At 47.3% G+C, this 17,480-nt stretch overlaps 1 protein-coding gene across 1 annotated transcript in view; it reads left to right on the plus strand.

Annotated features, from left to right (window-relative positions):
• PTPRJ (protein tyrosine phosphatase receptor type J) overlaps positions 1–17,480 on the plus strand; it is a 201,495-nt gene that overhangs the window by 107,614 nt on the left and 76,401 nt on the right. The window lies entirely within an intron of this gene.

Consider the following 17,480-nt stretch of genomic DNA (forward strand, 5'->3'; position numbering starts at 1 on the left):
GCTCACTGCAACCTTCACCTTCCAGGTTCAAGTGATTCTTCTGCCTCAGCCTCCCAAGTAGTAGCTGGGATTACAGGCACTCACCAACCATGCTTGGCTAATTTTCGTGTTTTTAGTAGAGAGGGGGTTTCACCATGTTGGTCAAGCTGGTCTTGAACTCCTAACCTCATTATTCACCCAACTTGGCCTCCCAAAGTGCTGGGATTACAGGCGTGAGCCACTGCCCCCTGCTGATATCCTCCATTTTTAAGCTCCCAGAGTAACTCAGCTGTGTCTTTAGCAACTTCACACTGTGTCATGCCTCCCCTTGGACCCTAAGGCTAAGAGCACATGCCATTTATCTTTGTATTTCTACTTCATTGCCCAGTGCATATTGGGGGCACTCAGTAATTGCTGAGCGAATAATGAATGAATGAAGACCCAGATTGTCAATGATTCTCAAACCTTATTTTACAAAAGAATCACTTGAAAAGCTTGTTAAAGATTCAAATTCCTGAGCCCTGCTCCTGGTGATTGACATCTAGGTGTGGGATGGGACCCCAGAATCTGAATTTCCCCGAAGCGCCCGGGTGTTTCTGATGCGGGTGGTCTGCAAACCACACTTGCAGCCACCCTGGCACAGGTGCCCGGCCTTCTGGAATAAAGACAGGAACTAAGCATTAAAAATAGCACGCCATTCATATGCTTGTGCCCAGCCGCCAAGTGCCCCCTCCTGCCGGCGACAGGTCCGGATGTGGGCCAGTTCTCAGCCCAGGGAAAATGAACAGTGTCTTCTCCGTGGTGCCCAGAACAGTCTGAGTCAGTGGAATGTGCTGGCCAGTCAGGCAGAAGGGAACTTCCACTTCTTTTTTAAACCTTGGTGGGAACCATGCTGGCAAGGCGAACAGGGAGGAGAGGAAGCGCCATGTGGGGCTGGGGCTTGGCCGACGACCTGGGGTGGCCGCCGAGGACCACTGCTAAATATGCTCTTTTCCTCTTGAAATAGTCACTTTCCTGGCTGGCTTGTGTGTTGGTCGGTCGCCACAAATGCGTGGCTGTTGTTCAAGGAGGCCTCCTGGGATAGAAAAAGAGAGAATGGGGCCAGGCTGCGGCCGGGGCTGCGCAGGAAGACAGGAGAGCTGGCTTGTCTCCCGTCCCACCGTGGACTCTCGTTGTCAGATTCAGAGGGAGTGGCCGCTGGGCCCTGGACTTACTTTTCCATCTGTAAAATGGGTAGGGGGAAGGGGCAGCGTCATAAAGCTTCTTTCTTCTCCTGGAAGGGATGTTTCAAGGCCCGTGTCAAGATTGAACACAGGGATCTGTTGTTGGGCTGATGCTATTGATGAAGTCTCAGGAAGCTCGAATTTTTAAATTAACTCTTTCAGGGGATGTGGCATATAGTCTCTTGGTATTGTGCTGATGGTGGCCCACTAGAACAGAGGGTCCCGGAGGGCAGGGCCTTGCTCTTTCTTCTTCCAATCTGTATCCCCACTGTTTAGAACGGGCTGGGCACACAGTTGTCTCCATACATGTTTATGGGGCCAATATCTCCAAATACTGGTGCCTACTAAGCGTCAGCCCTGTCTCTTTTATCTTCTTCACAGGTCTGACTTGCTGTTTGAGGAGAGGACGTATGAGGAGCAGGGCGTTTTTGGAGGAAGAAACTTTACCTCTGTTTTCAGTGTTTCATCCAGTTTCTCTTCTTTTTATTTATTTATGTTTTGAGACTCGGACTCGCTTTGTTGTCCAGGCTGGAGGCTGGAGTGCAGTGGCATGATTATGGCTCAGTGCAGCCTCAAAACACCTGACCTCAAGTGAGCCTCCTGCTTCAGCCTCCTGAGTAGCTGGGACCACAGGCTGACACCACCATGCCCAGCTATTTTTTTTTTTTTTTTTTGAGAGGCAGGGTCTTGCTCTGTTGCCCAGGCTGGAGTGCAGTGGTGTCATCATGGCTCACTGCAGCCTCCATCCCCTGGGTTTAAGCCATCCTCCTGCCTCAGCCTTTGAGCCTTCAGAATACCTAGGACTACAGGCGTGCACCACCAAGCCAAGCTAATTGTTTTTTTGTAGAGACAGGGTCTCATTATGTTGTCCAGCCTGATAGGCTATTTTTTTTTTTTTTTTTTTTTTTTTTGTAGAGGTGAAGTCATCTTGCTTTATTGCCCAGGCTGGTCTCGAACTCCTGGCTTCAGGTGCTCCTTCCACCTGAGCCTCCCAACATGGTGAGATTACAGGTGTGAGCCACTGTGCCTGGCCCAGTTTTTCTTCACATGGAGGAATATCAGAGGTTAAAGACAGATAAAAATTCATGTGGTGGAATAAGACATGTATTACTTACTAGGGGTGGCACCTATTAACTTCTCCTAGGCTCAGTTTCCTCAGGTGTAAAATAGATGAATAGTGTCCAACCTCCAGGAATTGTGTGAGGCTCACATATACATAGTGTTTGTGAATGCGCTGTATGGGTGCAAGGGGTTGCAGAAACAATAATGTGTGTAAGCAGAGGGTGTGGTTTGCTCATTGGATGGGTAGAAGCCCTAAGTGAGATGACCTCTGAGGTTTACTCTTCCTGGAGCAGCCGGAAAGCAAATCAGCCTCAATGGTAAGCTCTCAGCTCTTCTTGGGCAGTCCTGTCTTCTACCACCTTGCGTCTGCACGCATTTTGATATTAAATTATTTTTCTTAGGCTGGGCACAGTGGCTCACGCCTGTAATCCCAGCACTTTTGGAGACCGAGGCAGGTGGATCACCTGAGGTCAGGAGTTCGAAGCCCTGTGTCTACTAGAAATACAAAATTAGCCGGGCATGGTGGCTGGAGCCTATAATCCAGCTACCGGGGAGGCTGAGGCAGGAGAATCGCTTGAACCTGGGAAGCAGAGGTTGCAGTGAGTCGAGATTGTTCCATTGGACTCCAACCTGGGCAACAAGAGGGAAACTCCGTCTCAAATTAAAAAAAAATTTTTTTTTTCTAAAAAGCTCTTATTTCATTGTGAAACTCTTAAGTTAGCAAATCTCAGGCTGGCTGAATAAGGCTTTCCAGGCAAACCACATCCCACAAGTGCAAATGTCTGGTGACACAGTGCTTTATGTTTTTCCATTAGCAGTTACTACTACCTGACATTAAAGTGTTAGTTTACTTGTTTATCTGTGTGTGGTGGGCCTTCCCTAGGGGAATGTGAGCTGCATGAGGTCAGGACATTGTTTAGTTCACTAAATGGATTCTTAGCACCCAGGACAGTGGCTGGCATGTAGTGGGTACCCAGTTAGTATCTGTGGAATGAGTGAATGAATTAATAAATACTTAACTGAGTAGGAAGTTCTTGGACCTTAGTATAGACCCATGGTTCTCAAAGAGTGGTCCTGGGACTTCTGGGGATTCCTGAGACCCTTTTAGGAATCTGTGAGGTCTGTGAGGTCAAAAATATTTTTATAATAATAGTAAACTATTTCCCCTTTCACCGTCATTGTCTCATGAGTGCAAAGCTCAGTGAACTGATATTTTCCAAGTAACCAATGCATGAGGACACAAAGCCACGCAGGGTAAAAAGAGCTATGAACAAAAGCTTTCCAGAAAGCAATCTGGAGGAAAGAGAGTTTATTCTAGTGAACAGGTTGCAAACTGGGAGATGCAGCTTTTGGTGTAAAACAAAGGTACATTCCAGAGAACAAAGAGAGAATCGAGTTTTTTAAAAAAAAATTTTAGACAGAGTCTTGCTCTGTTGCCCAGGCTGGAGTGCAGTGGTGTGATCTCAGCTCACTGCAACCTCTGCCTCAAGCAATTCTCCTGCTTCAGCCTCCCAAGTAGCTGGGATTACAGGTGCCCACCATCACGTCTGACTAATTTTTGTATTTTTTGTAGAGACAGGGTTTCACCATGTTGGCCAGCTGGTCTTGAACTCATGACCTCAGGTGATCCGCCTGCCTCGGCCTCCCAAAGTGGTGGGATTACAGGCGTGAGCCACCTTGCCCAGCTGATAGATTTATTATAAGCAAAAGCTCTTTGGGATCCTCAGTAATTTTAAGCGCATAAAGGAGACCAAAAAGTTTAAGATGGGCTGGTCAAGACAGAGCCCTGTGGACTGTGGGAGGGATTGAGGCCATTCTGTAGATCCTACAGGCTTCTTTCAAAGTGGATGATGAGTGTTTATTCAGCAGCCCTGTCAGGTGGTTTCTGTATGAACGAGAGGTTTGCCTTTCCAGCTGCAGCCTGGCTTTGGGCAAGTTGCTTCCTCTGTGCTCCCTGATTTCCTCATGTAAGAAAATGGGTTGAATCTCCCTTGTCTCTAACATTTTTTCTTTTTTCTTTGAGATGGAGTTTTGCTCTGTTGCCAGGCTGGAGTGCAGTGGCGCAATGTTGGCTCACTGCAGCCTCCACCTCCCCAGTTCAAGCAATTCTCCTGGTTCATCCTCCCGAGTAGCTGGGACTATAGGCGCCTGCCACCACGCCCAGCTAATTTTTTATATGTTTAGTAGAGATAGGGTTTCACCATGTTGGCCAGGATGGTCTCAGTTTCTTGACTTCATGATCTGCCTACCTCGGCTGCCCAAAGTGCTGGGATTATAGGCGTGAGCCACCACGCCTGGCCATCTCTAATATTTTCATATTAATCTTGGAACCTCCATGTTATCTCTGTTCACCTCTCTGAAAGAGATTGGCAAGAACTGAAACAGTGAGAAAAGATTTTAGGGAAAAGCTCATGCTTAAAACTGAACAAGGTTGCCTGTGAGGCAGAAAGGATATTTATTATATTTTTTTAAAAAATTGTTATTTTTTTGAGACAGTCTCTCCCTGTCGGCAGGTTGGAGTGCAGTGGCGCAATCTTGGCTCACTGCAACCTCCACCTCCTGGGGTCAAGCAATTCTCCTGCCTCAGCCTTATGAGTAGCTGGGATTACAGGTATGCACCACCATGCCCGGCTAGTTTTTGTATTTTTGGTGGAGACGGGGTTTCACCAGGTGATCCACCCACCTTGGCCTCCCAAAGTGCTGGGATTACAGGTGCGAGCCACTGCGCCTGGCCCAGAAAGGACATTTAGATGTGGGGACCACTGCATCTTGCAGATGGGTAAACTGAAGCAGCAACAGGTGAAGGCTCAGTTATATTCATCCTGGGTCCCAGACTATCTCCAACCTGTAGCCTGAAGCTTTGTTTCCTTCTCCATAGCCCAGGATGACAGCAGTGACCTTCCATGGGATCTTTTCCTGGGATTTATTGAGCCACTGAGGTCATTGGCCTCAGGCCACCTGCCTCTCTTGACTGACTAGTCTGCAAGGAAGACACTGTGTGTATTTATTTTAGTTGCTCCTCTGTAACTTCCGGGTGCTTGTCTCAGAGCAACAGTGCTTTAAAAAATGTCTCTCTGTGTGTGTGTTTCCCCACTTTGAGCCATGAAATATGTTACATCTGTTTTTTTTCTAGTCTAAAACATTTCCATATCATTGTACTCCTGGGGAAATGCATACATGGATAGACAATGGGCAAAAAAATTGTGTTGGGAGAATTAAATGAACCAATGCATGTCAAACAGTGAGCACTTTGACTCAATAATAATAATAATAAGGCCAGGCGCAGTGGCTCACGCCTGTAATCCCAGCACTTTGGGAGGCCGAGGCGGACAGATCACAAGGTCAAGAGATCGAGACCATCCTGGCCAACGTGGTGAAACCTCGTCTCTACTAAACATACAAAAAATCAGCCCGGCGTGGTGGCAGGTGCCTGTAGTCCCAGCTACTTGGGAGGCTGAGGCAGGAGAATCGCTTGAACCCAGGAGGCAGAGGTACTGCACTCAAGCCTGGGCAACAGAGGGACACTCTGTCACAATAACATCACCACCACCACGACCACCACCACCACCACAGTGCATCATTATGATCAGTGTTATTTTTCTTTATCAATCTTGATAGTTGACTTGTGTAACTCACAGTATAGCAGCTTATTCGACAACTAAAATGCTTTGGTTCTTCCTGTGTGCCAGGAACAGCAATAAATTTTATGTCCTAAGATTAGTATGGTTAGAAATGCATGTGACAGTGGTTCTCACACACTGGTGTGCAGTGGACACGTAGCCTGTGGAGTTTCCAGCATTCCTTGTTAAAAAGAGATAAAGGATAAAGGGCTGAGATTCTCTTGAAGCTAAATGAACCTAAATATTACTTGATTCAAGGGATCATCCTTCAATGAGAATATGTCCTTCCTGTATATTTTGGAAGAAAATATTTCCTTTTGTGAGACAAGAATGTTAGTAGGTGGTAAGTACCTTTTATTTGGCAAAGTAAAAAGTTGTGGGCCTCTGTCGACCCTTCACATTTTGGTGTGTGTGATGTTTGAAACTGTAAAATCCCAAACCCAGGTAGATGAAACCAAAAAGTGTCAGGACTGGAAGGGATCCTAGGAATTAGTAAAGGAGTACGGCCTTCATTTCATAAAGGACTTCAGACTCAGAGAAGGCATGTGAGTTGCCTGAGGTCACACAGCAAATCTGAGGCAAGTCAGGGCTAGAAACCCAGAGATGATGGTCATGAGCACTGGTTTTGGGTCATCCATTTGAACACACCTGTGTTCCAAATTCTGCTTCTGTTACTTATGAGTCATTTATTTGAACACATCTGTGTTCAAATTTCCTTCTGTTACTTATGAGCTGATTTCTTACCTATGAAAATGGGATACCTACCCAAGGGGTTCACAGGAGGATTTAATGAGATGATTTCGATTAGGAAAAACTGGCAAATTTCCCCTTCCTTCTTCTCCCTGCTTCCGCTTCCCCTGTTAATAATAGATCCTTGGGATAGGTCATTGAGCAACATCAGTAGGAAGGGCTTTGCTTTTTGCAAAGTCTCTGCATGTATGATTACAATCCTAAGTAATATCAGCTGTTACTTGTGTTAGTTTGTCAGCTCTCCCTTGGTCTCTCTCTTTAGCTGTTGAATGAGTTTAAAGATCTAGGAAGAGCTTTGAAACCCCTCTACCAGCGCCTCTGTCTCCAGTCCCAGCACAGGTCTTTGGAGGATGGGATGAAAAGGGTTTTGCCCAGGGTCAAATGCCGGGTATGCAGCTTGGTCACTCCTTCCTTTCTTGAGATGACCTGTCCCCTTCTTGGAGACCCTAGATGATTGACAACAATAACATTCCTTTATAGCGTTTTCTTTCTCATCTAGAGCACCGGGAGGCCACCTTTTCACAGAGATATCACAGAGTAGCAAGCACGCAGAAACCTCATGACATCCTGGCAGCTTTCAAGACCAAAGAACATCCCATGTTCCCTCTTGAAGGCTTGTAATAACTGCCATAAATTATCTTGTGGGAATGGCATGCCCCGGCCTAAGCTGTGTGGTACCGGGCTCTCCTGGTGACAGTTTTAGTGGCTGCATATGTTTGCAGAAGAAGGAAGCGTGGTAACTTGGCAAACAGCTCCCAAGCACCCCTGGCTTGCTGCCATAGGATTGTCCTCAAAACCCAGGCACAGCGATGTGTGAAAAATGCCTACCTTTGCTTTTGGCATCCAGTGGGCCTTCTATGGGCCCTCTGTAGAGGGCATCACCTGGGGATTCCTGACCCTGGTCAGGTCCTCAGGTCTTTCTGTGTTCCTCTCTCTATTACTTGAGTATCTGCTGCTTACAGCTCTTGTGTTCTGCAGGATGGCTGAGTTCGGTACCCAGGATAGGCCTGTCTGTGCACAAGGCTGTCTCCTTCTCCCCATCCTGCTCCTCTTCCTCTGAAAGGGGAGGAATCACACGTGGGTTCTCTACTGAGGCTTGTTGTGCTTGGCTCAGGGCGATGTTAGCAAATGTAGTCTCCACCCTGCCGTGCCATATTAAGGGAATGTAGGCTGTATTGGCTTCTGCCAGGTCAGTGCACATGCTTTGTTTTAGTGACTCTGTGAAGAGTTTATCATCTGTTATTGATTCAGGTAACACACTTCTCTCTCCTCATTTTGGTGCTACTCCCCGTTTTTGTCACTGGTCAGTGTGCCGTGTGGCCAGGAGGGCTGTGTGTTGTCTTCAAGAACCACTTTGGACATTTTTGCTTTGGTTATTTATTCATGCCAACATGTTGTTAAATGGCGTGAAATAAAACCCCATTTTAAAGAGAAATTGTAAAAGGAAGCTACGTCCTGTGTGGAAATTATGACAAGCACAGAAACATGTTAGAAAAAATAAACATTGTCCAGGAGTGGTGGTTCACGCCCATAACCCCAGCACTTTGGGAGGCCAAGGTGGGCGGATCACTTGAGACCAAGAATTTGAGACCATCCTGCACAACATGGTGAAACCTATCTCTGCTAAGAATACAAAAACGATCCAGGCAGAATGGCAGCTACTCAGGAGGCTGAGGCAGGAGAATTGCTTGAACCCGGGAAGTGAAAGTTGCAGTGAGCTGGGGATTGCCCTACTGTACTCCAGACTGGGCGACAGAGCAAGACCCCATCTCAGAAACAAACAAACAAATAAAAAATAAATATTGCCTGTTTCCTATCACCTGAGGAGCCCGTTGTGAATGGTCGTGTGTCTTTTCAGTCTTTTAAAAATGTGTTAAATTCAGTTGTCATAGTGTGCATGTATACATTTTTTTTTTTTTTTTTTGAGTCGGAGTTTCGCTCTTGTTACCCAGGCTGGAGTGCAATGGTGCGATCTCGGCTCACCGCAACCTCCGCCTCCTGGGTTCAGGCAATTCTCCTGCCTCAGCCTCCTGAGTAGCTGGGATTACAGGTACGCGCCACCATGCCCAGCTAATTTTTTGTAGTTTTAGTAGAGTCGGGGTTTCACCGCATTGACCAGGATGGTCTCGATCTCTTGACCTCGTGATCCACCTGCCTTGGCCTCCCAAAGTGCTGGGATTACAGGCGTGAGCCACCGTGCCCGGCGCATGCATACATTTTTAAGCGGAGTTGATGGATTTCATGTGAAGAGCTGCTGTGTGCTAAATGTAAAATGCTTAGCAAGATGCTTGGCACCTGGAGCTGTTCGCAGTAAATGGAAGGAATTTTATGGAGGATGTAAGGTAGCGTGGACTCCGGACCCAGACTGCCCCGTTCCCGGCACGGCTCTGCTGTATCTGGCTGCTGGAGCCTTGAGCCAGCCATGGAAGTACAGCGCCTTCATTTCCTCATCTGTAAAATGAGGGTGATTATCATATACCCCAAAGTGTTGTCATAAGGATTTAATGAAATATCCCCTATAAGATCCTTAGGGAACTGCTTCCTGGTAGTCATCTCATAGTGCGTATTGGTTGTTATTATTAAAGAAAAGCATGGAAAGCACTTTTTTTTTTTTTTTTTTTTTTTTTTTTGAGACAGAGTCTTGCTCTGTCACCCAGGCTGGAGTGCAATGGCGTGATCTCGGCTTACTGTTAACATCCGCCTCCCAGGTTCAAGCGATTCTCCTGCCTCAGCCTCCCAAGTAGGTGGGACTACAGGTGCGTGGCACCATGCCCAGCTAATTTTTGTATTTTTAGTAGAGACAGGGTGTCACCATATCGGCCAGGCTGGAACTCCTGACCTCGTGATCTGCCTGTCTTGGCCTCCCAAAGTGCTGGGATTACAGGCATGAGCCACTGCGCCCGGCCGGAAAACACATTTTTAGACATAGCAGTGTTCAGTCCTCTCTTCCCGAACCAAGGAAACTCTCTTTAATACCCCGTCTACTGTGTGATCCACGGTCTGCCTGGGAGCAGCCCTCGAGGGCAGTCACAGCACTTGTCCCCCGCACAGTGCAGCACCTACCTGTGCATCCTTAGCTGATGCATGAGGCTTACAGCCCCAGGGGCCTGCATCCTTCCCTTTCTCCGGGTACTCTGTTTTCTCTCCTTCAAGCACTTACTCCCCAAGCTTCAGGGAGAAAGTGGGAGGTGGTCTGTCTCTCCTAGACCTCCAGTGCACACCGGTCTCCTCTCTTGAAGGGCCAACAGAGGCTGGTGGCTGGTTTTCACGTGTCTCCTGAAGCTACCCCTAAGGAGAAGGCTTCAGTGTCATCTTCCAGTCAGAGATGAGCATAGTGGCCTTCTTAAGGGACAGATCTGTGCAGCAGGATAGCACTTCTGTTGTCCTCCCAGACCAGCAGTGGGTGCACGCAGGCCTTGCAGGCTGTTTCCTGCCCTGGAATGCTGCTGTCATTCGGACCCAGCACACCTCAGTGTCAGAGAAGGCTGGTTTGTTTGAAACAGTCAGAATGTCATAAATACCTTATGATGAACATTTTCCAAATGTGCTTAAATTCGAGAGGCCAGGGGTGCACCTTTCCCTTTCCTGAGAAGAGCGTGGGCCACCGGCTTTTCCATCTTCGATCCCTTCAGGTGCCTGTGCCCTGGAGCTGTCCGTCACCTGGTCCTGCCCGCCTGGGTCTGTGGCCAGCGCTCTCCACTGTGAGTCATTCAGGACCAGTCCTTGTCCTGCTGGTGCATCCGCCTCATGATGTCAAGCATTTTGGGAAAGGCACCCAGCCTGCCCTGCTCCAAAGGATGAGCATGGGAGGTAGTGATGCTTCCTAAACCCAAGGCTGGTTGTCACTACCTTCCAAAGACTTCAGATGAGGGCATTGACCTATTTGCCTAGGAGGGGTTCTTCAATCTGCAATCCAGCAAACCCTCCTTGATGCAAGGCAGAGGGTGTGTGGGCCCTTAGGAAACAATTGTGCCCCGAGGAGGAAGGTGGGGCCACGTTAGGAGACTCTGTGCCCGGGAGCTGCGGGCGAGTTGTATGGTCTTGGGCGATTCCCTTCCTGTGTTTGCATCTCCACCTTCCCATTTGTAAAATGGAGATGGGAACATCCCTTATGCCACAGAATGTTCTTAGGATTACGTAAGGCGTTGGAATGTTTCCTGGCTTTCAGAAGAGCTCTGTAGACGCTTGCTATTGCCCTAATATCATTACCCTCCCAGATTTGCATTTTGTTATTTCCCTGTGAGGCGTTAAGTGTGTGAACGTGGGTCAGGCTACAAAATAAAATCTTTTTGGGCCGTAGCGCAGGATGGCTCTTTTTAGTTACGGGTGTTGGTGACTGCTGGAGAAGTCACTACCCAGCTGATCTCACCAATACTCTCTGCTTAAAGGCAGCTCTTGACTCGGGTTTCTCTAGGGTGAAAACATGTAGTTGTTTACATAATTTTTCTTTTCCTTTTCTGCTCTGGATTTGACATTTTGTTCCTTCAGGTGATTAAAAGTCACCTGCTTCCTCAGAATTGGTTTCAAGGCAAGACCAAGTGAACCAACCAGAGTGAAGTCAGTGTTTTGGAAATACCTCCTGAGCGGTCTTGATCTTTATGCAGGACTGTTATTTCAAAGGATGCTGTCCCCTCCCCAACCACAAGAATGATCCAAACCTGTTTTCTGGGGCCTGGAGTTTGCTGGGGGTAGGACCGGGCCTGAAGCTTTCACTGCTGGTTGTGAGGTAGGGATAAGCCTCCCCCGTCAAGCTGGTAGGTTATAGGCTTTGGCAGCATGAATTGTTATTTCTGGAGTCCCCTGGGTGCGGTTTAGAAATGCAGGTAGGTGGCTGGGTGTGGTCGCTCATGCCTGTAATCCCAGCACTTTGAGAGGCCAAGGCAGGTGGATTGCTTGAGCTCACTCAAGACTGGGCAACATAGTCAAACCCCATTTCTACAAGAAATACAAAAATTAGCCAGGCATGGTGGTGCATGCTTGTCATCCCAGCTCTCAGTAATCTGAGGCAGAATTGCTTCAGGAGGCAGAGGTTTCAGTGAGCCAACACCACGCCACTGCACTCCAGCCTGGGCGACAGAGCAAGACTCCATCTCAAAAAACCAAAAAAAAAAAAAAAAATAAATAAATAAATAAATAAAAAAACCCACAAAACAAAACAGGTAGGTGCTTACAGCTACTGCTGTGGGATAGCAAGGTAGTTACCAAACTGATAAGGGTAGCTAGCATCTTACTATTGAAAAGTTCAGTGTCTTTTTCCTTTTTTCATTTTTTTGAGACAGAGTCTTGCTCTGCTGCCCAGGCTGGAGTGCAGTGGTGTGATCTTGGCTCACCACAACCTCCACCTCCAGGGTTCAAGCGATTCTCCTGCCTCAGCCTCCCAAGTAGGTGGGATCACAGGTGTGTACCACCATGCCCAGCTAATTTTGTATTTCTAGTAGAGATGGAGTTTCTTTATGTTGGTTAGGCTGGTCTTGACCTCAGGTGATCCGCCTGCCTTGGCCTCCCAAAGTGCTGGTATTACAGGCTTGAGCCACCGCACCCGGCCCGATTTTATATATTTTTTGTTTACTCAAATTGCCTTTTTGAAATAGATTGATACTCTATAAGAAGTAAATGCTGTGAATTTGGAATTTTCAAATTAAGGCTTACTAATAATGTTACCCATTTTATCTGAGTTTATCTTATAAAATGTAATTTCTCAAGAAGATGTTTCTGTTCCCCCCCCCCGACAAAACAAGGGAAGCCACTGGTTGCTAATGGCTCCTGCAGCTCTGACGATCCATGATGAAGTGTTCTTTGATTAGGTGTCAAGATGAGTGATGCAGGCCTTTGACAGACACATGATTGTGGTTGGAGAAGGCCCAGCATTAACTGCTGACCTTGCCATCTGTGAGCAGGTGTTGAATGAGCTTGGTTCCCTCCCAGCCCTTCTTTTCCCTGGTGGGTCATTGGCTCCTGAGTAAGATAGATGCACGCAATAGAAGAGCTGTTAATAGCATTTACTCTTTCTTAATCCTTATTCATCCCATTCATATTTCAGTGTCTGAAACTTGGCAGGATGTCAGAAGCCACAGTGCAAGCAGGGAAATTTTTCTTTGAAAAGCAAGGACCAAGTACAGTGTTCCCCTGATATTTAATTTGCTAAAACATGTAAGAAGAAAATTCTTACATTGTTAGGTCCCAAAGAGAGTGCCACCATGCGATCTTGCCAAAATGACCTTGCTGGAGCTTCTTTTTCTTCTTCTTCTTTTTTTTTTTAATGAATGGCAGTAAAGTCATTTTGTCAAGCTAACAGAGTACTGTAATGAGATCTTCGTGGCATAAGTTTACTGAGTGGGGAAATAACTTTGACAGAGGTTGATGCCCGAAATGAAGTGTCTGTCTGTCTGATGTCAAGCGTGTGGGGAATCTGAACCTTCTCGCACTCTTTCCTGATAAGACATTAGCCTCCACGTGGGGTTGTCGGCCCAACTTTTTGATTAGCTGGACCTGTTTCCTTGCAGATCTAATGCAAGGATTTGGAGAACCCCAGTAAAATGCCGGAGGGTCTTAGACTGATCTCTCTTGGGATGTGTCAAATTGGAGATTTGGTGGGTTTTTCTGCTGTGTTCACTGCGATCAGTGCATTTGAAGTCTGTATGTGGCCTTTAAGGCTGTGTTTGGTGCGCAGAAGTTCTGTGTCACAGAGCGGCCCCCAAATGTTCGATTTTGGATTAGACTTTGGGTCAACTTCAGGGTGGCAAGAGGATGGATGCCCAAGAACACATTGTCTCCGGCTTCCTGGCCCGTCCTTTCTAAGTTCTGGGTAGTGATGGGTCTTTGGAGGGGCAGCCCTTTCTGCCATGTGAATCTTTGCCCGGCCCTGAGGGGGTGAGGCCTGGCCAAGGGAGCTGGGCCCCGGTCGGAGAGAAGGCTGAGGCTCCTTGAGGAGCATTTGGAGTTTGGGTCAGTTGTGTGTTTTAAGAAAATTACCCATTTTGGACTTGTCTGTGGAAGCAATTAGAGAGATCACAGGACCGTTTCTGATTCCCAATTCTGTCCAGTGTCTATTCAGAAAAATAGAAAACAGTCAACTGGAACAGGGGATTATTTGAGCACACACAGAGTCCTGTTGTCTCAGCAGCGTGCCTTCAGACAATTTGCCTTTTAGTGAAGTTTAAGCCCATGAAAGGAAATAAAAAGTGTTTTATTAGATGGCAAAGAAAGATGGACTGGACTTACGCGACTTTGAGAATTTTAGCTTTTTCTTTGTTAATGCAAACTTTGGAAGAGAGCGACTCTTTCTATAATGCAATTTATTTGTACAATGTGGTAATTATTGTTAATAGTTAATAATTATCTTCAACTGGGTAAAACACCATCGTGTGTTTGAGAGGGAGAGAGGGATGGGTAGAAGGAGGGGGAGAATATCTTTTGTTCAAAGCTAAATGTTGCTACTTCTGACGATGAGTGCACCTTATGGGTGTAACCAGCTATAATGTTTATTAAGCATACCTTTTTTTTTTTCTTTCTTGAGACAGAGTCTTTGCTCTGTCACCCAGGCTGGAGTGCAGTGGCACCATCTCACTCACTGCAGCCTTCGCCTTCCGGGTTCAAGCGGTTTCTCCTCCCTTGCCTCCTGAATAGCTGGGATTACAGGTGCACGCCACCACACTCAGCTAATTTTTGTATTTTTAGTAGGGACGGGTTTGTGCCATGTTGGCCAGGCTGGTCTCGAACTCCTGACCTCAGGTGATCCACCCACCTCAGCCTCCCAAAGTGCTGGGATTACAGGGCTGAGCCATCGCGCCCTGTCTCAAGCATATACTTTGCACAAGTGCTTGTCGAAGTTCTTTGCTGCCAGAGCTGTGGCTGGCCACATTGCTTCCCCCATGAATATGTGGAAACTGATGCTTCAGGAGAATTGGTGGCTCACCTGTGGCATTCAACTAGTGGGTTATAGAGCAGAGACTCAAACCCAGCCCTCACTCCCACAGCACTCTTCTTTTCCTGTAAATCGCTGACTTACTCAGTTGATCACAGTTGATTGCCGTTTACAGATGTGTCTGCACCCATTGTGCCTTTTAAGTGTAGCTTTTCTCTCCTGAACGCACACAGAGCAAAGCACGGGCTCCGCAGTGTGACCCACGTGTGCCGAGTGGACAGATGATGTCGGTCAGCAGGTGGGAAAAGGATCTGCTGGGCGCCGAGGGGCAGAGGATTGGTCTTCCTGATCTTGGTATGAAAACGGTGTTAAGTTCTTAGTCATTTGAGGAAAATCACTCTTAGCCCAAATTCCTGAGAAGGCCGATGAGATTGTTATCTAAGATTTGTTGGATTGCTGGATTTGTTGAGGGGAGAAATGGAAGAAGCTGTCAGAAGTGTACAGGGCGTCAGAGGGAGGCCCTCCCTTTGGGCACTTTCTCCCCCAAAACTATCCTGGTTTTAGCCCAACAGGTTCCTGCCCCCCTCCACCAACCTCACTTGTTTAAAGACTATTAAAGAATGTCTGCAATTTATTCTGAATTGAGTTTTTCTCCAAACAAAGCAACTCCCAGTTCACCCTCTAGAGCTGTTCAGGCCCTTCCAGGGGGCTTGTGGCTGTGGCTGCCTTGGATCAGAACAGACTCCGGGCTGCATCATCCTTCTTCATTGTCCCTCTACAGCACCTGAAGCCAGTTGTTCTCAAACTTTAGAGAGTGTTTGAGCCACCTGGAGAGCTGATAAAGAACAGAGGCCTGGGCTGGTTTGAGCCCAGTCTGACTGAAGTTGAAGAGTGCTGGGCCGTTGTGTTTTTACCGAGTTCCCTGGATGGTTCTGATACCTCCCAGCCTGCGAGAACCACTTCTTTGTGATTTCTTGCCTTTGAAATTTTTTCTAACCTTCTTCTTCGTCTTTTTTTTTTTTTTTTTTGAGATAGAGTCTTTCTCTGTCACCAGGCTGGAGTGCAGTGGCCCGATCTTGGCTCACTGCAACTTCCACCTGCTGGGTTCAAGTGATTCTCCTTCTTCTGCCTCCTGAGTAGCTGGGACTACAGGCACATGCCACTATGCCAAGCTAATTTTTGTATTTTTAGTAGAGACAGGGTTTCACCATGTTGGCCAGGATGATCTCGATGTCCTGACCTTGTGACCTGCCCACCTGGGCCTCCCAAAGTGCTGGTATTACAGGTGTGAGCCACCCTGCCTGGCCTCTCACCTTCTTGGCTTGATCACTGTTTTGTGTTCCTTCCTGCTGCCCAAATCAAATTTAGTTTTTGTGTCCCTGCTCTCATCCTTCAGCCCACCCTCCTGCTCCCCATCCAGCCAGCCCCCTGCCAGCCAGTTCAAGTGCTAGGCATGGGGTATTGAGTCTCAGGCCAGTCCATAGACATTCCAGCACCTGGTGGTCAGAGGTGAGTGCTGAGCGGACCCACCGGGAAAGGGTCTGGCTGAGCTGGGGTGGGGAGTTTAGAGGGGTCATCCTCACAGAAGGATGAGCAGGAGTTGAGTGGGCGAAAGAGGGAGTGAGGAAGCTCTCACTTTCTAGGTAGTAGGACTGGCATGAGCCAAGATAGAGGATGACAGCCTGGCTCATTCAGGGAATTTGCGGTATGTTGATACATGGAAAAACGCACCTGAAATGGAGTCCTGCTTTGGTGACTCACCCTTTCCTTTACAGAAGCATTGATTTACAGCTGTTGTTTTTTAAAAAAGTGTGTATGTTGAAAAGTTCAGAACGAGATCAAGTGGAGACATAAAATGGTAAGATGTGAAAAGTCGTTGTTCTTGCCAAATTAAATTAAATGGTTTCACCTAAAGGAGTTTTTTTTTTTTTTTTTTTTTTTTTTTTTTTTTGGGTTTTTTTTTTTTTTTTTTTTTTTTTTTGAGATGGAGTCTCACTCTGTTGCCTGGGTTAGAGTGCAGTGGTGCAATCTCAGCTCATTGCAACCTCAGCCTCCCGGGTTCAAGCAATTCACCTGTCTTAGCCTCCTGAGTAGCTGGGATTACAGGCATACGCTGCCATGCCCGGCTAATTTTTTTTGTATTTTAGTAGAGACAGGGTTTCACCATGTTGGCCAGGCTGGTCTTGAACTCCTGAGCTCAGGCAATCCACCCGCCTTGGCCTCCCAAAGTGCTAAGATTACAGGCGGCAGTCACCACACCCTGCCTGAAAAAGATTTTTTTGTTTATTTCTTTGTTCCTTTTGCTGGCCTTTAAGCAACGCAAGACTAGGGGACTTTCACTCGGTCCCTGGAGAGCTCAAAGGGCCTGGCCTATGGGACAGTCAGTGAACTGGGATGAATGAATGAGTTTCAGACCCAGGTACTTTGGACTTTACCTTTCTGGGCCTCTTTCCTCAACGCTAAGCAGAGGCCGTTGGTATAGATAATCCCTAGGATCTCGTCCCCTCTCTGACTGATCACACAGTTGCACTGCTTGCCCCTGAGGCCCTGGTGTCCAGGCCTACCTATTCACCCTGGCCCACAAGTGGCCAGGTCAGCTCTGTTCCAGGCCCTGAAAACCCCATTAAAACTTCACTCACCAGCCAGTTCCCAGGGGGTGCTGAATGAGCATGTAATAGGGAAGACCATGTGCTAGGCTCCGGTGGGGAGGAAGTCTGTGACTCCTCTTACCTCAACAGTTTTTGCTCTAACTAGTAGGATAAGGTAAACTCGTGGAAAAGCGTGGCTTATGCTGAGGCTCACAGAGTGGGTCAGGTTGCACATGTCCTGGACACCACAGGGCCTGCTCTGAGAAGGCAGCTGTAGTCCCACCTCCTTGACCACCAGCCACCATCCTCTGTTTCCAGTGGATCCATATTTCAAATCATTTTATCTCCTAAATGATCTATATTCATTTGTTTCTTCCCTTGTCTTTTTTTTTTT

This window comes from Cebus imitator, unplaced genomic scaffold (genome assembly GCF_001604975.1).
Source record: "Cebus imitator isolate Cc_AM_T3 unplaced genomic scaffold, Cebus_imitator-1.0 Scaffold218, whole genome shotgun sequence".
Lineage (NCBI taxonomy): Eukaryota > Metazoa > Chordata > Mammalia > Primates > Cebidae > Cebus > Cebus imitator.